The sequence below is a fragment of the Eriocheir sinensis genome, chromosome 67, assembly GCF_024679095.1.
Source record: "Eriocheir sinensis breed Jianghai 21 chromosome 67, ASM2467909v1, whole genome shotgun sequence".
Lineage (NCBI taxonomy): Eukaryota > Metazoa > Arthropoda > Malacostraca > Decapoda > Varunidae > Eriocheir > Eriocheir sinensis.
Window position 1 is genome coordinate 9940976 of NC_066575.1, and position 25732 is coordinate 9966707.

General features: G+C 43.4%; 1 long non-coding RNA gene across 1 annotated transcript in view; it reads right to left on the reverse strand.

The window, feature by feature from the left end:
- Window positions 1-6595: 6595 nt before the first annotated feature.
- Window positions 6596-25732, reverse strand: part of LOC126988077 (uncharacterized) — a 29662-nt gene continuing 10525 nt past the window's right edge. Inside the window, exons 2-3 of the long non-coding RNA XR_007741443.1 lie at window positions 19042-19161; window positions 6596-7554 (exon numbers count right to left, since the gene is read on the reverse strand). This is a non-coding gene — a long non-coding RNA (uncharacterized LOC126988077). The remainder of the gene's footprint in view (window positions 7555-19041; window positions 19162-25732) is intronic.

The window sequence follows — 25732 nt, forward strand, 5'->3', positions numbered from 1 at the left end:
GGTCAGACATTGGGTCATGACGCTCTGGATGGAGTAGCCTGGGACAGCCTGTTGGCCTCCCCCTTCCCTCCCCTCCTCTCTCCCTTTCATCAAGTTAGAAAACCAACTTCCAGAAACACAACTTAGAAAGACAAATTCTTTTTGTGACATTAAGTGAAATCATGGTGACAGTCTGACAGACAGTGAGTGGAGTGTGTATACGGGGAGACACAGATCGCCGAGTGTGTCGCCGCTGCAGCCTTCCATCAGGCCCTGCTTTGATGCCCTGAGGTCTCCCAGGCTCAGTTGCTGGTCCACCCATCCTGCTGTTGAAGTCTGGTCAGGTACTGCACAGTGCAGATGAAGCTTCGTCACTCAGGTGGGGGGGGGCTGGGTGTGTAGGCTGCTCACCACTTAAGGCTGTGCAGTTTGTTCCTAGGAACAACACATCTGTCACACCAACTGCATGGATAAGCACTTCACTGCAGAGAGAAGCCCTTTTCTGAGTGCTGGACCGCTGATACTCGCCTGTACCTGCCTCCCCGCCACCTGCTACAGCTGCTACCTGACCCAGCATTTTGGAATTCAAAGGATGACCTCGGATTAACACCTACTCGACTTCCAGAAGAGGATCACCTTCCCGCCTCATTCCTCTATCACATCGCACTCTTCCACCTCCTCACCCCTCAAGCATCATCGCAACTTTCCCTCCGTTAATGTAAATTACCTACCCCCACACCCCTTTCATACTGTACTTTTTTATAGTTACACTTTGTTATCATAATATGTACAGTTTCAGCCTAACGGCTGCTATTTCCGAAATATACCGATTATTATTATTATTATTATTATTATTATTATTATTATTATTATTATTATTATTATTATTATTATTATTATTACACACACACACCGCTCCAGTGGCTCAATCGGTAGAGCGCTGCGCTGCAGCGCATAACGGTCAAAAGGTGGCGGCAGGTCTGGAGCCCCGCTCAGGTCGGATTCTTTTGGCTGACTAGGAGTGGTTACTGTCCCCCCCCCCTTGGACATAAAGGGGATGGGATGTGTGTGATGTGTGAGGTCCTGGCAGTACCCAGAGATCGACGAAATGAGCACTTGCTCTCGTCGGGAGGGTACCTGCTGGCGAAAGCGAGTCCAACTCGTGATCAAGCCGTGGTGAATTACACACACACACACACACACACACACACACACACGAAAAAAAAAAGTAAGAAAGGATGAAAGAAATGAAGAAGCAGGAGGACTGGGAACAAAAAAAAATAGTATTCACATACCTCAATGAACTCAACGGGGATAGAGATAAAGAACACAAAGTTAAAGGTAAAGAAGGATAATGAAGAATTAAATGAAATCAAACAAATAGGTACAAAAGCGTGAAATTAAGGAACAGATTCAGAGTTTGATTAATCAGGAAGTCAAGGTTATAAAGGAACACCAACAAGAGAATAGTCTGCCCTCCAAATAAATATTAACAGCGTAGCAAAAAAAAAAAAAAAAAAGAGCATTATAGCAAAAGAAGTGATTAGTTATACAGACAAGAGAATCGCTGATTAGAGCTGCAGCAGAGAAGAGAAGTGTAGTAATATTTTTTTTTTTTTAAAGAAGAGATCCTATTAATTAATGGGGTTCGTTTCAAGGGTTTACCTCAAAAAAATCATTTTCTGCGAAAAATTTCCGTAAAATTATAGAAAGTACGGCCTTTTAAACGATAAGCTATCAAATATGTACGTAGATAAATTGGGTCGGAAAAAATGTTGTATTACCCGTATTTACCGCGCCAGCGCGTCTCGGAGCTCTGAGCTATCATGCGCGTACGCGTGGCACTCTTAAGCCCCGGTCACACTGTGCCGACTCTGGGCCACGACAACCCAGCGACTTTTCCATTTGACAAGTTAGTTCCTACGCTCCAAGAAGGGGGGCGAGGTTTTATCAGGGTCTTGGTGTCTTGCCGACTGTCTAGGACATTCGGCCAACTAGTTGCCAGCATGTCGTGCTAACCCTCACGACTCCAGACTCCCGTCACGACGTCGGGGCAGCATTTGGCAACAGTCTCAAGACCTCTTTCAAGACATACCCGACCCTTTCACATCAACATCCAAGACCTCGTGTTCCCTAGAGTCGTGGGTAGTCGTGGAATAGAGTCGGCACAGTGTGAACGGGGCTTAAAGCCCCGTTCACACTGTGCTGTTGACTGTCGTCAACAGTCTTGGCTTGTCTTGAGACAGTCATGACGACTGTCGGGGCCATTTTTCAAATTTTTACCGTTTCCTGTCGGCATAGTCGTCTGTGCCGACTACTTAAGAATGATGAAGAACTGTCGTGACGACAGTCTTCGCCTAATGAAGGACGTTCGTGACGACTGTCTGCTCAGAAATATTGGCTAACACTGCCGCCATCAAGAAATTTATATATTTATTTTGCAATCAAAAGCACAATAACAACTGGGCATGGTTACGTTTCGCTGGCACAAACTTGGGAGCCACACAGTACGCATGCATGCACTCCTTTTGCCTCGATCTCTCTTGTGTTGAATGACAGGTTGGCACCCTGAGGTCAGAAAAATGTAGAATGCAACATCTCACTCTCCAATACGGAATGGATCCATACTTAATGTAGCCGTGGCCAGTGCTCAGACCAAAAATTCGGCCACAAGGTCGAATTTTAGAAAAACCCATGAATGGCAACACTGAGGTAGTAGCTACACCCTCACCGAGTCATAGGGATGTATTTAATTTCAAACTTTTTATATTAAATAAAATAAAGGAAATATTGGTGACATCTGGCAACTACACTTCACGAAAAAAAATTTTTTATTGAAATTGAGCCAAAAATTTGATGGCTATCTCTTTTTTTCCTCTATAGTTGTGTTGATAGAGACTTCTAGCAACCTTTCACAGCAGTAGAGACTAGAGAGCGTGAAAGCGGCTTTGCGCCTCAGTGCAGTAGAAAGATCAGAGGAAGGTGTACGTGGCGCCGTGACCTCCCACACACTCTCCAACTTGTCACACAATTCGGGTCTTTTTTGCTCTTTCCTTTACTTCTGACGAAGTAAGATAATGGGAGGAGTGAAGAAGAAGGACTTGGCGAGACGCAAGAATGTGGAGAAGGCCAGGCAGGCCAGGAAAAGGAAGGTGGAGGAAGATGTGTCAGAGGTGACAGGTGCACACCCATGCAACGCCACGCGACCAACCACCCAAGCCACCCCGGACAAAGACACCTACTGTTTCTATCAGAAAGCTGTCATTGAAAAGAAGCCCATTCCATCTCACAACACGATGAAAGTACACTTTGTGCTTCCGACTCCGCTGCGCCAGAAAGTGTTCGGAGAGTACAAGAGGCTCACAGATGACAAACTCTTACGTGCGTGCTTGCTCGGTGCAACGCAAAATGTGAATGAACAATTACATTCTCGTATATGGCAATATTGTCCTAAGCACAAAAATGCAAACAAACATCTTGTGGATTACGCCATAGGACGTGCTGTATTAGACTACAACGCAGGCTATGAAGACAGCTATGTTCTTCCACAGCTTGCGCTCCCGTACACGAAAATACAGCAGTCCTACCTCAAGAAGAAGGACAAAGAACGCGAAGCTGTGAGGAGAGGAAGAAAACGTAAGGAAGAGACAGGTGTCGACCCAGACTACGCAGCGGGGGACTTTTTAAATCTTTTTAAAATGCCTGTCCTTTAAATTTCACTTTTTCTTTGTTTAAATAAGGATAACTCTTTTATTTTCTAACCAAATTGTTTCATTCTTTTTTCATTATGTAGAGGTAAACATGCTCTTTTGTTACTATTAATGAAATAAAGGAAAAATTTACGGGAATTTTTGTATGATTTTCTTTACCACAAATTTAAAGCACGTATCTATTACTCGCAATTAAAAAAAAAAATCAAAGATGAGAGTTAGAAGAAATCTGTTTAATGGCATTTGTTACCAAGACTCTAAACTTGAATTTCTTGCCTACCCGAATGCTAAGAAAAGCTGACTTTGAAATAAATGATTTTTTTTTTTTTTTTATTTATTTACTTAGTTTTTTTTTGTTTTTTTTACATCTTCGGTGCATTGGATTTTCATAATATTTTCAAGATACAAACTCTATTGGTAGGGGTAAGTATATGCAAGTTCACAAGGTGATTGAAAAATTTTGAAAAATCGTTCACCCTTGAGACAGCCACCGCTACTTAAAGGAACCGGTGGCAACCCTAAAATTTTCGAGCATGCAATGAGTGACAGTCGCAGCACGCTGCTGGTGGAGGCAAGAGGGAGGGGGGAGGGATGTTACGTCGCGTATTTTACACGTATTTTAAAACGAACCTTTGACAAATTCTACGGACTGGTTTTGTGATTAACTGAAAAATGCGCTCACTACAATTTTAAGATACTGAATTTTATCAGCTTGACCATTCAGATAACAAAATACCGTACGGAACAAATGCCGTTCCGTATTGGTTCAAAACGGAACGATACATTTCATTCTCGAATACAGAGCGATTCCGTATTTTAAGGAACGGCAAGGCTGCCGCCAAGACAGTCGTCAAGACAGTCGCGAAGACGGTCAGGAAGACCGTCGGCCAACTCCTTGGCAACTGTCGGCCAGCTAGTCGGCCAACCAGTTGACAGACAATCTGGAAGACTGTCGTCAAGACCGTCAAGACTGTCGGCCAATCGGTCGGCAGATTCGTGGTTGTCATAGACATGGCGCCATTTAAAAAAATGACCGTTGAGACTCGTCTTGAGACTAGTTGGCAGCATGCCGCAGACATTCTGCCAACTAGTTGGCCGAATGTCCCAGACAGTCGGCAATCATGGTAGCCGACACCAAGACGCCAAAAAATTCTTGGAGCGTGGGAGCCGACTTGTCAAATGCAGTAGTCGCTGGGTTGTCTTGGCCCAGAGTCGGCACAGTGTGAACGGGGCTTTAGCAGAAAAATCACCAAAAATTGGTTTTGCCCGATTTTTTAAAAATTTTCTACACCACTCGCTCATTCCTAGCTGGCAACTCTGGATCTTGAGTCAGAGCCGTGGGGTGCTCTCTGCTTCTTCACACACCTCAGCTTTGTCAAGCGTGGGTATACAACATTTTCCTGCAGAAATCTCGCTGTTTTCGTGCTTGAAAACATGCCACGACCTTCTAAGAAGGCCCAGAGGAGGAGAGAATGCTCTATAGCTGCCAGGAGGAGGCAGCTACAGACACGAGGAATCTCTACAGCTACTACAACATCCGAGCCTGGGGCCGAACTCACAAAGGCTTAGTTCGTAGTTTTGGGGCCTTAGTGCGTAGTTTTGAGAACATTGAGATTCACAAAGCTCGCGCGGCAATAACTACCAACTAATCGATGACGTCACGGGTTAGCGCGCGGATTTACAAAGCTTTACCGCGCTCTGTGTGACGCTAAATATGTTGTTAAATAACTACTGCCTCGGGGGTGTAGTAAACGCTGACAATATTATCATATTTACGTATGAATGCTTATAAATCGCGTTTTTCAACTTGAAATATAACTTTGCGAGTAGAGGAAACCCATTTCTTTATAAAATGATGAGATATACACCCTTTGAGAGGTATATGATAAGTGTAGGCGACAACACCGACGCCCGCGGCCGGGGGATTGCCAGACCTCCCTCCTCCTTCATATTCCTACCTCCTCATCCATTCATCCATCCATCTCTAGATTTGTCCCTCCGTGGAGGGACCATAGACCTTTGTCGGGTGACAGCTAGCCCATGAGCTGGGCTGCAGATATGACAAGACAGTCTTAATTTTCCCTCGTTCCTTCCTTCCGTCCTTCGTTCCTGTCTGCCTCGATATCTGTCCCATATTTCTCTTTGCTTTCTTCCTGCCTCAATCTCCTCCGTATCTTCTTTTTCCTCATCTTAAGCATGTTCGTCAGTAATAAGACATCGAACAGCAGAGTTACCTTGACGAAAATGTGCAGCAAACAACGAAATAATTAAATTCGTAGATTACGATTTAGTAGATAGTTTGCCTTAAAAGGAAGAAAAATGGGAAAAAAGAATGGGTTTCTTGAACCAGCAGCTGGAGGGGGCTCCCTAGGATTGGCTGACGGTTCTGTAAACGTGCTTGCGATTCGCTGCAAGGCCAATGACGTCATCAACCAATCAGCGGCCTCACTGACTTAGCGCGCCTCTAACTACCATCTAAGATTTGCTTCGTGAATCTGACGCTAACGTCGGTCGCTAAATCAATAGTGCGTAGTTATATTAGTTCGTAGTTAATGAGTATGTTTGTGAATTCCGCCCCTGGTGTTGAGGGGGAGCTGGCACCTACTGATACCCCCATCAAGAATGGACAATACCCTTGTAAAAGAAGGGGACCGGATGCCTGGGAGTAATACTTTATGCAGAAAACTCTCTCAGACCTATACAGCCTCCAGCACCGTTCATACAAAGTGATATAGATCACGATTTGGAAAAGTGGCTTTTTCTCGATAATGCGAAACAACTTCAAAAGTTCTGAACGTATAAAAAAGTTTTTTCACCAAAAGAAAAAGCGTAAAAGGATGTAAATTTCGGAGCCGAATATTTGCTCTATATATCTTTAAACATTAGTCATGAATTTCTTTGTAAGATTTTTTTGGGGAAAAAGAAAAAATATGTAATTACTATTTTCCTGACTTTTATATCTTATCAAAAAAAAAATGGCTTCCAAATGCAAGCAATACAATGTTTATGTAGGACACATAAACGTGCGCATAGACGGGAACAGTGCTTGGCATCGGTCAATACAAAGACTAACACGTGAAACTTCCTAGCCGACGGATATTTTGGAAGAAATGTGGCTTTCTAAGTCCTCTGCCGAAAGTTTTTTTTTCATGTTTTGCGTTTGGATGCCCTCATGTAAGTCATTCCCTCCATGGCTGGTCGCCGCTAGGTGTAGTTCTTCTCCACAAACTATGACACATGACACTAAAGTACAAGTGATCACCGTAGTCCAGACCGCCTACTCACATAACTGTGTTAGGTATAGTTATAAGATATATGATTCGCTGCTTCATTCTGCCTGGGCACAGAGTCGATAGGAGGCCTCCGTACTCTCCAGCCTAAATATCGCATCTGTCCGTCACAGCCGCAAATCTCCCATCAAAAATCTGCGGTCTACCGATCCTTAACCTTATATGTCATATTAAGTTCTACTTCACTGGTAAAGTTTCCACTTACGTGTAAGGCACTGAAAGTATCATGCAAAACATATACCAAGCAGATACATCTCATCATATGTAGCTGCTCAGTTACACATGCTGCCTATCAGTTCATCACACAACTACTGTCTTCCCGAGGCTCACAATACACACACACACACACACACACACACACACACACACACACACACACACACACACACACACACGTGCAAACAAATATGTCACATGTAAGTCGCTCCACACCTTCAACAGATTGGTGGCTTCTCCACAGGGCTTTGCGGTGAGGGAGACGGCGAAAGGGATATCTGTTGTATTTGGTGGCAGTGGGCACCTTAGCAGGAAGGGCATCTGACGGCCACTGCTTCTGCTTTGATAGTCAAGGTAGTCTGGCGAAGCAGAGAAGGGAAATACAATCAATTATTTTTTTTCAATTAAGGAAACAATTATAAGTACTGATCCTATAAACGCAAAGAGAATTAAGTGACCTAAAGAAAAAATCTATTTGAAATGGAGAAGTGTCTTGATGCACTTAATTGATAGCTTTTTTTTTTTAACTGGAAATTATAAGCAGGAGAAAATACAAACGAAAGGAAGCTATTCCAGAGTTTAACACCGCGGGGAAAGAAAAAATTAAGATACTAGAGTAGAAACTAGAGCTAAAGTAGAAAGTATTGAGCAATGCGACCGCGAAAAGGGTAGTCCTACAGTTAGCAAGTTCAGAAAAGCAGTCAACATGAAAACATCTACAAAAGATAAAAAGACAGGCAAATTGTGGCAAAATCTAAGAGGTAGAATACTGACAGCAAGGTAAAAAGAGTTGATGGGGACGAAGAACATTTAACTATCTGGAAAAGCTGAATGCTCTTCTGAACGTGCTATATAACTGCATGCCTCCCCCCCTCCCGCGGCCCCGCTGCACACGACTTTCTACTCATGCTCACCCCTATACTGTCCAATCCCCTTATGCAAGAGTTAACCAGCATCTCTATTCTTTCATCCCCTTCAGCTGGCAATGAAATATGAAGTTTGCAGTTAAGATTTTGAGTTAAGGATACGTCAGGAATGGAAATGGGAAGATGGGGGATAACTGGGAGTAGGTAGAAAGACGCCTACCGTAACGAAAAAAAGCTTGTACCGGTAAGATATGTACTGGAGGCGAGGGGGTCATGCAAACCTATCAAAAACGCTTCCGGGTCCTTACTACCGTTTTCTTTATAATATATATATATATATATATATATATATATATATATATATATATATATATATATATATATATATATATATTTGTGAGATGCATATTCCATACGAGGGCGGACAAGGCCCCTGTATATGGATAGCAACTCTGCGGGGAAGATGAACTGGCGGAGACGATACAGAACGCCCAACCTCGAGGTAGCTGATTTAGTAAGAGAGGAGATGTGAGGTTTACAGTTAAAATTTTGAGTTAAGGATAGACCGAGAATATTTAGTGTTGAAGAAGGTGAAAGCTGGGTGTTGTCGAAGAATAGGGGATAGGTGTTTGGAAGATTGTGTCGAGTTGATAGGTAGAGAATTTTAGTTTTTGAGGCATTGAAGGACACAAGGTTCCTTCTACTCCAATCGGAAATGATAGCAAGGTCTGAGGTTAAGCGTTCTGCAGCCTCCAGCCTGGAGTCATGTAATTCCTGTTGAGAGGGTCTTTTGTTGAAAGAAGTTGAATAATGCAGAGTGGAGTCATCAGCGTATGGATGGATAGGACATTTTTTTTTATAGAAAGAAGATCATTGATGAATAATAGGAAGAGAGTGTGTGATAGAACAGACCCTTGCGGAACACCGCTGTTGATAGGTTTAGGAGAAGAACAGTGACCGTCTACCACAGCAGAGATAGAACGGCCGGAGAGGAAACTTGAGATAAGGAACAGAGAGAGAGATAGAATCCGAAGGAGGGCACTTTAGAAAGCAAAGACTTGTGCCAGATTCTATCGAAGGCCTTCGATATATCTAGCACAACTGAGAAAGTTTCACCAAAACGGCTAAGAGAGGATGACCAAGAGTCAGTTAAGAGAGCAAAAGAAGAGCAAGAGTAGAACGCCCCTTACGGAACCCATACTGGCGATCAGATAGAAGGTTAGAAGTGGAGAGAAGCTTTTGAATCTTCCGGTTAAGGATTGATTCAAAAGCTTTAGATAGACAGGAAAGTAAAGCTATAGGACGGTAATTTGAGGGATTGGAACGGTCACCCTTCTTAGGCACAGGCTACTGTACGAAGGCGTGCTTCCAGCAGGAAGGAAAGTTAGATGATGATAGGCAGAGACGAAAGAGTTTGACCAGGCAGGGTGTCAGCACGGAAGCACAGTTTTTAAGGACAATAGGAGGCACTCCATCAGGTCCATAAGCCTTCTGAGAGTTGAGGCCTGAGAGGGCACAGAAGACATCATTCTTAAGAATCTTAATAACAGGCATGAAAGAGTCAGAGGGGGGGATGAGTAGGAGGAATATGCCCAGAATCGTCCAGGATGGAGTTCTTACAGAAAGTTTGAGAGAAGAGTTCAGCCTTAGAGATAGATGAGACGGCAGTGCTGCCGTCAGGGTTAAGGAGAGGAGGGAAAGAGGAAGAAGTGAAATTGGAGGAAATATTTTTGGCTAGATGTCAGAAGTCTCTGGAAGAATTAGGGAAAGCAAGGTGTTGACATTTTCTATGGATGAAGGAGTTTTTGGAAAGTCGGAGAATAGATTTGGCACCATTCCGGGCAGAGAGGTAAAGATTATGGTTAGCGGGAGTTCGAAGGTTCTGGTACCTTTTTTGAGCTGCCTCTCTATCTTTGATAGTACGAGAACAAGCGCGATTAAACCAAGGCTTTTTAGCATGGGGAGTAGAGAAAGTACGTGGAATGTATGCCTCCAATCCAGAGACAATCACCTCTGTGATGCGTTGGACACACGCAGAGGGGTCTATCCTGGAAGCAGTAATCATTCCACGGGAAATCGGAAAAGTACGTCCTCAGGTCGTCCCACCGAGCTGAGGCAAAATATCAGAAGCATCGCCTCTTCGGTGGGTCAAGAGGATGCACAGGAGCGATAGGACAGGATACAGAAATAAGGTTGTGATCGGAGGAGCCCAACGGAGAGAACAGTTTGATAGAGTAAGTAGAAAGGTTAGACGTAAGGAAGAGGGCTAGTATGTTGGGTCTGTCTCCAAGACGGTCGGGAATAAGTGTAGGGTGCTGAACCAACTACTTTAGGTCGTTGAGGAGAGCAAAGTTGTAAGCTTGTTCACCAGGCTGGTCAGCGAAAGAGGATGAAAGCCAAAGCTGGTGGTGAACATTGAAAACTCCCAAGATGGAGATTTCAGCAAAGGGAGAGTGGGTTAAGATGTGCTCCACTTTAGAGTTCAAATAGTCAAAGAATTTTACATAGTTAGTAGAGTTAGGTGAGAGATAAACAGCACAGATGTATTTAGTAAGAGAATGACAATGAAGTCTTAGCCAGATGGTGGAAAATTCAGAAGAGTCAAGGTCGTGGCCACGAGAACAAGTGATGTCGTTGCGCTTTGGATTGAAATTTAGGATAGAGATAGTAGGAGGGAACAGAACAGAGATTGCTGTCAGTAGCCTCAGAAACCTGTGTTTCGGTGAGGAAGAGAAGGAGAGGTCTAGAGGAGGAGAGATGGTGTTCCACAGAATGAAAATTAGAACGAAGACCGCGAATGTTGCAGAAATTGAGAAGAAAAAGGCTCGAGGAGTTATCAAGACACCTCTCAGGTAGGTAGCCAGAAGGGGAGTCCTCCCTGGGGGAATTTGTGGTCCCCCCCCCCAGGTGGTGACTACGAGGCTTGGTTGTTGAACGCCATTCTGAATTTTGAATTTTGGGAAAAGGTGTGAGTGTTGTGTGAATGTAGTGTGATGTTGATAGAAGAGAATCTGTCTTAGAGAGCATGCTGAACTACTCTCTGGTGTTGATGAGACAATAGGGAAACGGTTAGTGAGGTAATGGGGAGGGTCTTTGGAGGGCTTTGGCACCCTCCTCACTTCCCATATATACCTCACCGGGAGTGACTTGCGCCCGTTCGGTAGGTGTCGTCCTACCTACTCCAGCCTTACCTACTACCGGTCAGTCAAGGGCGATGGTGCCCATCTCAAAGTAGTAGCCAAAGCCATTTCTAGCCGACTGCAGTCATCTATTGTTGGGGTTACTACGGTTGATGAGCGTATGATGCTGGTGAGGTTGAAGCACACCTTGGAATTGTATCTCTTGTTGCGGTGTACACCCATACCGAGATGGATGAACTTGAAGAGAAAGAGATGTTCGATGCCAAGTCCGACTCTATAGTCGACCAACGCTCCCCGCCTGACGCACTCCATGTCTTGGGCGACGTCAATGCTTCTGCTAGCACAGACAAAACTTGCTAAAAGCTAGGTGTTGGTCCCCATGACTCTGGCACCAAAAACGTAAACAGTTTGTTCCTTCTGAACTGTGCAAATCCAAGAAAGCTGAGATTTGCTGGTTCTTGGTTTCAGAGACGCGCCCCTTGCTCCTGGACTTGGTATAGGAATGTTGGCAGTGTGGCAAAGGTAATCGATCACATCCTTGTTTGACGGTCCTCGAGAACTATGGTTTTCCGGAGTGCTGCATGAGATCTTTGCGACCGACCATAGACTTGTTGTTGCGAAACGGAGGATGCCTGTCAGGTCCAAGAAAATCTCAAGATGCAATCATCCAGGGATTCATCTTGAGAAACTGAGGGACTTGGCGTGTGTTCAGGAGTAAGCAATGGCAGTCTCATATCGGTTTGAAATTCTTGGGATTCTGGATGATCGTGTTTAAACGTGAAACTCTCAAAGCTCCCGAGGAGAGCACTGGAGAGCATTCAAGGTCTAGGAATGAAATTGCCTCGAGGAAGACACTGGAGAAAAAAAGAGAGTTGTGCTGCCAGGCTGACTGATGATTTGGAGCGTAACAGAACTCCGTCACGAAGGACTAGAACCCTTCTGGAGAGGAATAAGGAGAGGTATGTCAGAGGTCTTGTTGAGGATGTCGAAGGCTATCTAAATGCAATCGATCATTAAGCTGCCATCTGAACACCGAAAAAGCTCTGCTCCAAATCCACATCTCAGACGAGTACTATCCGAACGGCTGATAGGCAGATAGGATCGGAAGTGTATGTGTACCGGGCTCGTTGGGTCGAATACTTTGGGCAGTTGTACACGGCAGAGCCCCCAAGCGGATGGCTCCCTCTGGCTGGGTTACATATGGTGTTTGTTGATCTACGAACAGATGAATATCCACCCTTTCGCGCGTAAGTGAGAGTCTGTGAGGAACTTAAATGGTGAAAAGGCAGGTGGCGTCTGTAATATCAGTACGGAAAAACCATGATCCATACGTAGGTTGCATGCAGTGCTGTCTATCATGTGGCAGTCCAGTGTCATTCCTCTTGACTGGAAAAAGGGGTTGGTTATCCCAATCTGGAAAGGAAAGGAGACCGACACGAATGCAATAATTACCGTGGTATTACACTTCTTAGTATGCCGAGCAAAGAGCTATCCTATCTGCAGTCTGATGCAAATTCGATCTCATCTGCTAAATTTTCAGAGACCTGAGTAATTTGGGTCAACAATTGACCGGATCCTAGCTCTCTGAATCCTTGTGTAACGCCGACCTGAGTTTCGACAGGGGCTATTCTCAGCCTATGTCGATCTCAAGAAGGCTTTTGACACAGTGCATTGTGAGGTACTCTAGGATATTCTGCAGATCCGTGGGTTCCCTGCAAGGATTATTGGCCTGATGACTTATTTTTATTCCGGGAGTGAGAGTGCTGGGAAAAGAGTAGGGAGGCGTTTCCGGCTTCTTCCTGCTAATTCTGGAGTGAGGCAGCGGTGCGTCCTTGCTCCATCACTTTTCAACACTAGCATGGACTGGTTATTAGGCAAAGTGTCTGATCAAAGTCGTTGCGAAGCATCTGTTGGTGACATCGAGGTCACTGACCTTGTTTTTCTGATGATGCTGTGTTTTTAGCGGAATTGCTGGAGGTCCTGGTATGTGATCTAGAAGTCTTGCATAAGGAGGCAAAGCCAAAACTAATGTCCAGTCGTTTGGAGGCTTGCTGGATGACACAGTTCAGTCTGCTCATGCATGTGGTGAGGACATCGAGGACACTAAAAGTTTCACATATTTGGTTGTTTAGTGCATAACAATGTTTGTGAGGCAGCTACAAGAGAAGGCTTTGAAGGGGAATCAGAGGGTGTATTATGGTTTTGTCGATTTTGAGAAGGCATACGACATGATACCAAGGGAGTTGGTGTTTTGGTGTCTGAGACGGAGAGCGTCCCCTGAGATACTTATTGACGGTAAAGGATATGTAGAGATAGTCAAGAACAGGATGGGAACAATATTATGGTGATAGAGGAGTTTGGAATTGCGGTGGTGGTAATGGACGTCCGGAGCAAGGCAATAGACCGTATTGGTTATGCAGCCAGCGCCACATGTGAACACTCAACTCAAAGCTGTACTTTCCATAGAGTTCAAGTTACAGACTTGAGTGCATCTGAGGCTGTCTCTGGGATACACGGCAATGGTGCCGCCACCGCTCCAAGCCGATGATTTTTTTTCACGTGATAACCTATAGCGCCGGTAGGCTTTCTTCAGGGGCCTGGTGGTCGGCCCCAGCCCGTCATGGCGCAGGAAAGTGTTTATAGTGGCGCCATGTATTCTTGGCTCATGTTGCTCTCCGGAGCTCATTCTTGAATGACTTGGACGGTGTGAGGGAAAACGGGAGGCCACGATCTCTCGCCCTCAATATTAAGATGTAATAGCCAGGAATGCCCTAATAGCCCTTTGGAGAGGAAAACAGCACAAAATAAGGGTGAGTGTATTAACACAAACAAAGACAACAAAACGACCACAAAGTAATCAAACCACTGTAGTGTGCAAAAGGGGTTGGCCTGCTGAGTCACCGGGGTTGGGAGCACCGGTTGTAATCCTCTCAGCTAAAGGCCAGGGAAGTGAAGTCCATAGGCTGGAGTGCAGTGGGAGACAGCAGTGGTGACTTGGTCGGGCGGTACAGCCAGGGGAGAAGCAGCAAGGAGCCCAGACACGCAGCTTTCCCAGTGAGACGAAGGACCAGCGTGAGGTTGAGAAGGCGAGGTGTGCACTCTGTGGTGGTGAGCTGGTGTCTGCCTTAGCCCGCCAGCCGGGCTATGACGTCGGCTCGGAAGTAGGAGGAGCCAGGGCGGAACGAGGCCGGCAGACTTAACGAGGCCGGCAGATTTAACAAGGCCGGCAGGGCGTAGTTACCCCTCACAGACGGTTCTTCTAGAATCCGGGTTGATAGGTGGTCCTCAGGGCAGCATGTGTCTTAGGCCACTCGGCGGTGACTGAGAGATCCCATGTGGTAGCGGCGGATTCGAACCCGCGTCGTCCAGAACGCAGTGAATGCGGGGCCCGCACGCTAACCACTCAGCCACCACCTCCCCAATTGCACATACTTACTCCTACCAGATTTCCTGACACTACTATTTGAGATGAAGAAAAACTGAGGCCAGCATCGTCTTCCTGAGGAAATTCTGCATTACATTTGAATAAATTTCTAACTGTTAAGCACAAATATTCGAATATTAAGGTTACGTACAATAGAGCACAAATATTTTTCCTGCATACTTGACTTCTAATCCTCATTGCTCGGCTTTAGATGGTAAAAAAAAATTCAGCCCGGTTCCTAGATCTGCCCTCTCGTTCCTGGATCTGTACATTCTCCTGATTATGTTGGTATAGGATACGTCCCATTGTGAAAACTCCTAAAGCATCACATACATGGAAATGCAGGCAACATAAAGCCTATTGACTCATTACGAGGTTTTCCCGCTTTGGTGATTTAATCTGTTCGACAGCCACTTGGGGCCTGGGGAGCAGATGAAAGCACCTCGACATTGAGGAGCAGATGAAAGCACCTCGATATTGAGGAGCAGATGAAAGCACCTCAATATTCAGTTTACTCCCGACGCAGCAAAGTGACGGTCGATTCTACATTTGAAGGAGTTGATGGTATTCGCATGTACTACTTCTGAAGGAAGATTGTTCCAGTGGCGGATGACTCGGTTTGAAAAGAAACTCCTTCCGATGTCTGTGTTACATTGACTCGACTGAATGGGTAAACCGTTATTTCTAGTTTTTGAATTGGTTTGCAGTTCAAAGAATTTGGAGTAATCGACGTTATTGATTTTTTTCAGATACTTGAAGACTTGAATCATATCCCCTCGTAGGCGTCTTTTCTCCAATGTAAAGAGATTGAGTCGCTTGAGTCGTTCCTCGTACGGTTGAGCCCTTAAGGTTGGTATCATCTTCGTGGCGCGTCGTTGAATCTTTTCCAGTAAATCAATGTCCTTTCTGTAATTAGGAGACCAGAACTGTACTGCATACTCGAGGTGCGGTCTTACCATGGAATTATACAAGGATAGCACCACGTCTGGCGTTTTACACTCGAGGTTCCTCGCTATGAACCCGAGCATAGTGTTGGCTTTGTTGTATGCTTTTTTACAGTGATTCGCGTGTTTCAGGTCACTGCTGATAGTGACTCCAAGATCCTTTTCCTCCTACATCGCTTGCAGAGGTTTCCCATTCATGATGTATGTGTGGTTACTATTTCTGGACCCAATGTGCATAACTTTGCATTTGTCAACATTAAAGGACATTTGCCATTTCTCCGACCATTCGATAATGTGATTGAGGTCTTTCTGAATGATTTCGCAGTCGGTCTTTGTGAGGGCCTTTCCACCCACCTTGGTGTCATCAGCAAATTTCGATATTGTGGATTTCAGTCCTGATTCTAGGTCGTTGATATATATGATGAAGAGAATGGGTCCCAGCACTGACCCTTGAGGCATTCCACTAGTGACTGGAAGCCAATCGGAAGGCTGTCCGTTGAGTAGTACTCGTTGTTTTCTGTCGGTGAGCCAATCTCTTATCCACGCCATCAGATTGGCTCCAATGCCCGCCGAGTGCATGAAGGCTGAGAGTCAATCTGAGTCAGGCTATCATCAGCAGTACCTCCATTCTCCAAGCTAGTAGTGCCGAACAATGAGTAGAAGCCAAGTAAGATGGAGAAAATGTTTGTGCACCATTTTACTCAACCCTCATTTTTGTGTATGTGTACTTAATTTACAGTTTCAAATTTATGCTACTACAATGCAGAATTTTCTCAGAAAGACGATGCTGCCCTTAGTTTTTCTCTATGTTAAATAGTAGTGTCAGGAAAGTGGGTATGGGTGAAGTGTGAGCAGTCGTTGCATTGGAGCGGTGGCGGCACCAAGGCCTTTATATCCTGCAGCCAGTCTCAGTCGCACTCAAGTCTACAATATGAACTCTTTGGAAAGTACTGCTTTGACAGTTCACCGAGTGGCCACGTGTGGCGCTACCTGTATAGCCAGTACGGTCCATTGGATATGAAGACATCTGAGAACTGTAATATTCGGTCGATTTGGTGTTAATGGTAAGATCAAAGGAAGAACTACAGAGAAGAATGTTAGAACGGCAGGAGTGTTTAGAGAAGGGAGGACTGAGGCTTACTGCGGGAAAGATGGAGACGATGGTTGCAAGTAGACACACATGGAAGACAGCTAAGACAAGTAGATAGCTTCAGGTATCTTGAAACAACGGTGGACAATACGAGGGGAACAGAACTGGATGTGTGAAGTAAGATAGGAGCAGGATGGGCAAGATGGAGAAAAGTCAGTAGTGTAATACTTGACAAAAATATGCCGCTGAAATATACCGCGATTATTAGACCAGTTTTATTGTATGGTGAAATGGCATGGGCATTGAGAAGGAAGGAAGAGAAACAGCTGGGAGGACAGAAATGAGAATGCTGCGATGGTTGATGGGAGTGTTCCTGAAAGAGAGATGGAGAAGCGAGGACATCAGGACGGAGGTAGTTGTGTCAATAACAGAGAAGGAAAGAGAAGCACGAATGAGATGGTACGATCGTGTATTAAGGATTTAACAAGATAATCCTGTGAAAGTGGCACGGAGGTGACAGGTGGCGGGGGAGAGGATCGAGAGAAGATCGAGAGGAAGACAGAGATTTACATGGAGGGACAGAATTGAGATAGATAAGAGGTAGCTGGCTCCGGAAAAAGTGGATGCAGAGGACAGAAGATACTGGCGACGACATACAAGAGTGGCCGACAGCAGTAGGGAATAAGGTAGAGAAGAAGAAGAAGAAGAAGAAGAAGAAGTGCAAAGCAATATTGGGTCGTACAAGGAAGTCACTCGACGGATTGGCTTGTCCCACGGTGCTATGGACTCGCTCACCAAGGGTATAAGGCGTTGTCGATATACATGTAAGCAGACAAAGATTCGAATCTTTAAGTCTCTTGTGCTCTCTGTCTCATCTTATGGCTGTGAGACATAGAAACTGAATAGTGACTTAGAGAGGCATGTCGATGCCTTTTGTACCAAGTGCTTTCGCTGGATTATGGGGTATCGCTGGACTAAATTCTTGTCGAACCAGTGCCTATGTAATGAAACTAAATCGAGGCCTTTCCAGCTTAGTCCGTAAACGCCAACTCCGGCTACATGGATACGTCTCCTGGACATCGATCCTGCTCATAGGGCTGTTTCCGTACGACACAACGTTAAGTGGAGGAGACCAAGGGGACGCCCGCGGGACAAGTCCATTGATCTTGCCGGGAGAGACCTGGAATGAACAGGGCAGCTGCGTGGGAGTTTGCTCGGGGGTCCCTTGAGAGTGGAGTCGGCGGGTGAGTGAAGCGACGCTACCCCGGCCGCATGTTCCCCGTCAATTAGAGTATAGTCAGTCGTCTTGAAGTAAAAGTGAACTGGTAATAACACTGTAATAATTGTATGTTTCTTTTTTTTTGTAATATATAAATCATTATGAACAATGCACAGCATAAACAGATAAGATGTATAATTCAAAAGCGAAAACTATAAATTTTCGAATTTTATACAGTGCTTTAATCAAGTAATTCTCAATTGATATGCACCTTAAGGGCTGACTGCCTGACAACTAAAATGATCGGGTGAGATCAGCAGGAAATAATGTGTGCGGTTTTGTTTTTATTTTTCTTGCGGTAACTGGTGACTGGGCATATAGTGAAATAGAGTATGTGAAATAATGACTAACTGCTGTTATTCTTGATAAATAACCTACCACTTTCATCTGAAACAGTAAAAATCTTAGTATACTGGCCTTCCTAGGAAAGCGCTTCTCCCTGCCTTAGCCCAACCATTCGTGCAAACCTGATTACGCTACTGCCCATACACAAGATATTAATGATATGTGAATTTCCATTCCCAGAGATAAAAATAAATGGTGGAAGAAGGATGCAACAGATTCAAGTTGGAATGCCACTTAGCTTATTATCCTTTTTTACTATTAAGTAAGAAGCTCAAGGGCAGAAATAAATAATAACAAAAGAGACCGATGTCACTGCTCCTATAATAGAATGTAAACTTGTTATCTGGTAACTCATACGTATAGTATACACGTTAATAATGCTTTATTAATATATGGCTCAGGAAAAGGCTATATTATACATGTTTTTTTTTTTTTTTACAAGTTTGTGTTACCGATTATAAAAGCTGGAGAAAAGCGCTATAGCTGCATGTGGCCTCGCCTCGGTACTCATCTCCGCCTCATTGGCTCTTTAACCTGTGATGCTTAAGATAACATTACCCCTGGATGCAAAAGGGAAAGATGGAATACCGCACTTATAGTTTTTATGACCCTAAATCCAACTATATCTGAGAAAAGAGGTTGTGTTGTCGACCGTTCTAATCCCATATAGTTTTATAACTACAGGCCCAAGTTTCCATAAATGTCTTAAGTGTTAAATAAAACTGCCGGACTGCCAGTAATACTATATAGAGACACACCTTTGTTGGTTACTTTCACAAGGAGTGGTGGAGCCTCTGGGCTGAACCAAACATGGCACCAAGCAAAGGCTGGAAATCTGCTTCTATATACACCAAGAAGCCTGATAGAGGTCTGACCATCTGAAAATGAGAAACATCTAGAATTTAGGCCTCCATACAACATTCCATTATGAGACTATGATTTTACATTTATTATATGACCAAAATATGATTTTACATTTAAGGTTTTATACGAGTCTGCTATAATTAAGTTTATCAATATTTTATTAAACTGTTTACTTCTCTTTATTAGTTTAGCAGTGTGTCTATTTGTCTGTGTCTGTCTGCCTGATTGTCTATATATTTTTAATCGTCTTTCTGAAAATCTGTATGTTCATGTGTCTGATTGTAGTATTCCTTCTTCAATCAGTCATCCTCTTTAATAATGACGAAAGTTTGCACTTGCTCGTGTATTTGCAAATTTCATTCTACTTATTAACTATGGTCTAATGTACTTGTCGTACTAGTTGGAGTCGGGTGAAGAATTTTCTTCTTACTGATACTCGGAGCTCATACACTAAAAGAAAATTAGCAAATACTTTGAACACAGTAAACATATGGTCAGTAGTAAAGAGATAAAGAAAAACTAAGGAGACAAGGATGTGGTGAAAGTTTTCATATAAGATATTGATTTCAAATTAGGGTTGCTGTTGTTGTTGTTCAAAGATTCCTCCCTCCTTGAAGGGGGACACACGGGCCTTTGCCAATTTATGGCGACCCTAGCAGAGTACCGACAGACCAACTCTATCTGCTGAAGTCGACCAAGTCAGTCTGTCGACGAGGACAAATTAGGGTATATAGGAAAAATAAGCCAAGCTACGGTATCTGAACGTTCAATATGAATTGCACCATTATATGTTCTTCAGTTGCAGTAAAATGTAGTAGTATTCCTAATTGTACTTAAAATCTATTAAAAAATGTTGTTAAATGTACAATTACATGGATTTGTAGATATTGCAATATATCTATATATATATATATAGATATATATATATATATATATATATATATATATATATATATATATATATATATATATATATATATATATATATATATATATATTATACTGCCCAAATGCGGCTCTCTGCAGATCCGTGACTTGAAAACTTGAATACGCACGATAAATATATTATGTGACTGTGGTCCATGTGGGAAACTGATCAGCTGGCGTTGTGATGCACGACGCCAAAAGTTACACCACCAGGTGCCACCTACGAGATGCTGTGCCTGAAAGTATAGAGGGGTTGCACGTGACGTCATCAGCAGCGATCAGCTGATCACTTCTCAGCTGCCCCGCAAAGACCCGCCATTTTGGGAGGAACATATTTACCGCAAGAGAGCTTTTCCCCGCCATATTACTGTGTTGGTGTTTGCGTTAGTGGCCCATCTATTACTGTGATGGTGTGTGTGTGTGTGTGTGTGTGTGTGTGTGTGTGTGTGTGTGTGTGTTAGTGTCCATCTATTACGGTGTGGGTTTGGGTGTTAGTGTCCATCTATTACTGTGTGGGTGTGTGTGTTAGTGTCCATCTATTACTGTGGGAGTGTGTGTGTTAGTGTCCATCTGTTACTGTGTGTGTGTGTGTGTGTGTGTGTGTGTGTGTGTGTGTGTGTGTGTGTGTATTAGTGGCCCATCTATTACTGTGTGGGTGTGGGTGTTAGTGTCCATCTATTACTGTGTGGGTGGGTGTGTTAGTGGCTCATCTATTACTGTGTGGGTGTTAGTGTATCTATTACTGTGTGTGTGTGTGTGTGTGTGTGTGTCCATCTATTACTGTGTGTGTTAGTGTCCATCTATTGCTGTGTGGGTGCGGGTGTTAGTGGCCCATCTATTACTGTTACTGATAGGTGCTACACTGCCACTCGCGATAGGTAGACCGGGGCTGCCAAGTATAGGTCAGTGAGCTTTTTGGGAACCCCTTACGTTCTTATACTCTTACTAAACACCGCCCGGGGATGCCCGGGGTTAAATTAGTCATATATTCATTGTTGTTATCATCAAATATATCTTGAAGTTTGATAATAAATGTATATACTGTGTGTCCATCATTATTTGCCAGCCTAACGGATAGTTATATAACGAAGCCTAGCCTCACTGTCCAGATTTTTTGCATATTCACTTAGATTGTGACATGAAGGCGGGAGGCACGGGCCAGCCATCATCAGGGGACAGGGGCTCAGCTGATCGCTCGTGCCTCCCAAAATGGCTGATAGTTGTTTTTCCTAAAACAAAAGCGAAGCGGTGTGACGTCATTGCAGCCCCTCTATATGTTTCTCCGTTTACACCGACTGCGTCGTGACTGACTGACGTAGTCGATTTTGATCATTTATTGCATGAATATCACATTGTTGACAACTAAAAATAACATAATTAATAGTTACTATTGCCGGTTTCCTTCATTACTTCATCCCGAATAGGTACAGCTCCCAGCTATATGAACACAGTAATAATATTATAATAGGCTATAATAATAATGTTAATATGATAAGCTAAAATAATACTAATATAATAGGCTACCTATATAAAATATAACATTAGGATATATTAATGATATAATAGGATATATAGTAATTATAATAATGTAATAGGTTACCTATGTTAATTTTAATATAATAGGCTGAAATAATATTAATATAATTTGCTATAACGATGATATATATATATATATATATATATATATATATATATATATATATATATATATATATATATATATATATATATATATATATATATATATATATATATATATATATATATATATATATATATATATATTCTTTTTTTTATTTTATTTTTTTACGTCTTGCCCTATTGCGCCGGTAGGCTTCTTCCCGGTGGATCCTGATGGTCGGTCCAAGGCTTTTTCCCGGTGGGGCCTGATGGTCGGCCCAGCCCGTTCTGGCACAGGCGAATGTTTATAGTGGCGCCATCTTGAATTGGCTCATGCTGCCCTCCCGGAGCTCATCTTTAATCCTAGAATCTAGAGTCCGGGTTGATAGGTGGTCTTTTAGACAGCATGTGAGTAGTTTTAAGCCACTCGGCGGCGGCTGAAAAATCCCAGCTTGGTGGCACCGGTCGGGGATTGAACTCGCGTCCTCCTGAACGCGGGGCCGTCTCGCTATCCGTTCAGCCACCGCCTCCACAATAGTAATAATACCTAATAATAATAATAATAATAATAACAACAACAACAATAGTAATAATTGGTTATTAATAATTTGATAACATTCGAAATAACACATTAGCCGAATTTCGTTTATGAATGTGAAAATAGCAACCAATAGTAACAATATCAATTGTTATTTTCATTGTTATTAAAGTAATTTACATGCAATAACTTGAAGACACCGCGTTGTACATTCGTAGTATCTCATCGAAATATATCAAACTGTATTATATACAAAATGTGTCTTTTGTTATTTTGTTTATGATGCATGAGGGGTGGATTAAAAAATACAAAATGTGCATTTTGTTATTTTATTTATGATGCATGAGGGGTGGATTAAAAAATACAAAATGTGCATTTTGTTATTTTATTTATGATGCATGAGGGGTGGATTAAAAAATACAAAATGTGCATTTTGTTATTTTATTTATGATGCATGAGGGGTGGATAAAAAAATAATACTAATAACTATCAAAGAACTATCCACATACTACAGGTTTGACCAGTTTTCCATGAGACTGCTTTGCTATTGAAAATTGTGAGCTGTGATTTTTTTTTTTTTTTTTTTCTGCCGACCACCAGCCCGCGGGCCATGGCGCTGCTTCGCTTATCGGCCGCCTCCGGCAAAATTTCACGAACAAAAGTTTGTCCAGGGGCCTCCAGTTAGTCTGTTACGCCACTGCTGGAGATAAGCACTAAAGAAGCGCCCTTCACCTGCCCGCGTGGAGAATTGTAATGCCAAGTAGACGGCGTGGCCATGGGCAGTCCACTAGGAGAACTCTTAGCCAACTTTTTCATGGAGAGCATCGAGTCAACGACCATCAAGAAACATCGCCCCTCCACCTACGGCAGATACATCGACGATATTTTTCTCTGCATCAAGAACCTAGACGAACTCAAGACTCTCAAACAACACCTGCAAGACGCTCCGGACTCAACTTCACTTAAAAAAATCAAGAGAAGGCCGCCTTCCCTTCTTTGACGTCTTAATTATAGCACAAGAATGCGGCTTCACTACTATAGTCTACATAAAAGGACCTACAAAGGCCTACATCAGCAGAGCCATAAATTGCGCCGTAAATAAGTGGTATAAGCACCCAAGAGACGACACACCGAAGGAAAGCACCATCAAACTCTACTACAGAAGCCACATATCCCCAGCATACAAAACAAAAGAACGAGCAATAAAAGACATAATCTATTGGAACGTCACACCCATATATCCAGAGAAGAAGCTAATACTAAAAATATACTGCAAATGTATGAAAACCTCACACCTACTCATCAACCATACGAAAACACCAAGATCTCTGTAGAAAAGCCACATCTACGAGCACACCTACGCTTTTAAGGGCTGTGGACCTCAAAAAAACATCGGAATGACAAGTAGGGGTGGGCAGGTACTGGTACCAGTACCGGTACTAACGGTACCAGCTAAACGGTACGGTACCGGTACCAGATTGCTCGGTACCGGTACCAGTTGCTAATAATATTGTTATTGTTATTAGACTATGATCGAGTACATCCGTAATAACTATACATGCTATTTTTTTATCGAAAAAATACATATTCACTTCATTCAGAGAGAGAGAGAGAGAGAGAGAGAGAGAGAGTACAACAGAAGAAGCATCCTAATTGAGGACTGAAATAAATGAGAGGAAAAAGTCCACTGTGTGTGTGTGTGTGTGTGTTGTGTGTGTGTGTGTGTGTGTGAGACACACACACACACACACACACACACACACACAGTCAGGGGGTGCATGGAGTCTCGCGGTTTAAAGCCACGTGACTAAACTGTCAGTCGGCTATATTGTTCAAGCCGGAGAGGAGTGGCCAAATGGATGTACCTCCATGAGCAGCCGGCCAGACCACGCAGACTGGCAGTACATGATTCCCGATTACAAATTTCTAACTTGTATTTGTAAAGGAGACCGCACATCTTGGTGATGAATTATTGTCCTCACCGCATTTCTTGGTGATCATGAATACATTACCGCGCTTCTTGGATATCATGTACAGTACTTTCTTACCTGTTACAGTATATTTACAGTAATAAATTACGAAATTATTTTAATTTCATCCGCCTGCATGTAAAGTGCTGGAAAACAGTAAGAAGAGAAAATAAAAACACTACGGTACTCCAAGGATGCGGTACTCTAACTTTAAGGGCAAGCGCCCTCCATGTTAGGCGCGCTCCACCCTCGTATTCGTACCTCACGGTTTGAACAATATGGCGGCCGATTTGACAGCTGAGACTACGAAAACTGGCTTCACTCACCAGTACAGCGCGCTCGGGGCTGTGGGCCTCTCCACCCTTAATACCTCCATGCACACAGTGGACTGTTTTCTCTCATTTATTTCTGCCCTCAATAAGGATGTGTCTTCTGTTGTATTCTCTCTCTCTCTCTCTCTCTCTCTCTCTCTCTCTCTCTCTCTCTCTGAATGAAATGAATATTTATTTTTTCGATAAAAAAATAGCATGTATAGATATTATGGAAGTACTCGATCATAGTCTAATAACAATAACAATATATATTAGCAACCTAAAAAAAGAATCGGACATGAAGAATTATCCAGTAAATCCAATAAATAAATCCAATAATAAAATAATGGACACGGGAGCTATGATGGAAACGAAAAGCAGGACGAAATGGTGGGAACTTGGGAAGACGGTCAGCGAGGCAGTGACTCAGCAGCGAGCACAACATTCAAGGCTGAAAGCGTCGCCCATACCGCCGCATGGCGACTGGCGAGGCCGGGCGCCGCCGAGTGTCACCAAGATCCAAACCGTACCGGCACTAGCGGTAATGGTCAGTGCCAAGTGATCATGAGTCTTCCCGGTACTGGGTACCGGTACCGGGTGCCGGCTGAATCGATTCTTCTCGGCACCCGGTACCGGAAGATTCATTTTATTATTGGATTTATTGGATGATTCTTCATGTCCGAATCTTTTTTTTAGGATATCAATATATATTGTTATTGTTATTAGACCATGAGTACATCCATAATAACTACGTATACATATGCTATTCTTTTTATCGAAAAAAATACTCACTTCAATCAGGGGAGAGAGAGAGAGAGAGAGAGAGAGAGAGAGAGAGAGAGAGAGAGAGAGAGAGAGAGAGAGAGAGAGAGAGAGTTTTCTCTACAGAAAATTAATTTAGGAATTTCATCAGACGGCATTGAGATTAAAAAAAAAAAAAAATTGGGTACCGGTACCGGTACCGGTACTAACGGTACCTGAGTTGTCGGTACCGGTACTACTGGTACTCAAATTAACGGTACCTGCCCATCACTAATGACAAGGACTACGCTGTCGAGGCGCCTCACTTGCCACCTACAGAATGGAGCTATTAAAAAACATTGTATCACCAAACACAGAACCACAGTGACTCGCCGTAACCTGGGAGATAACACTAAAATCATCGACAAAGAAAAAGACCCACGCCTTTTTCTCTACATCGAGGCATTACGTATATATT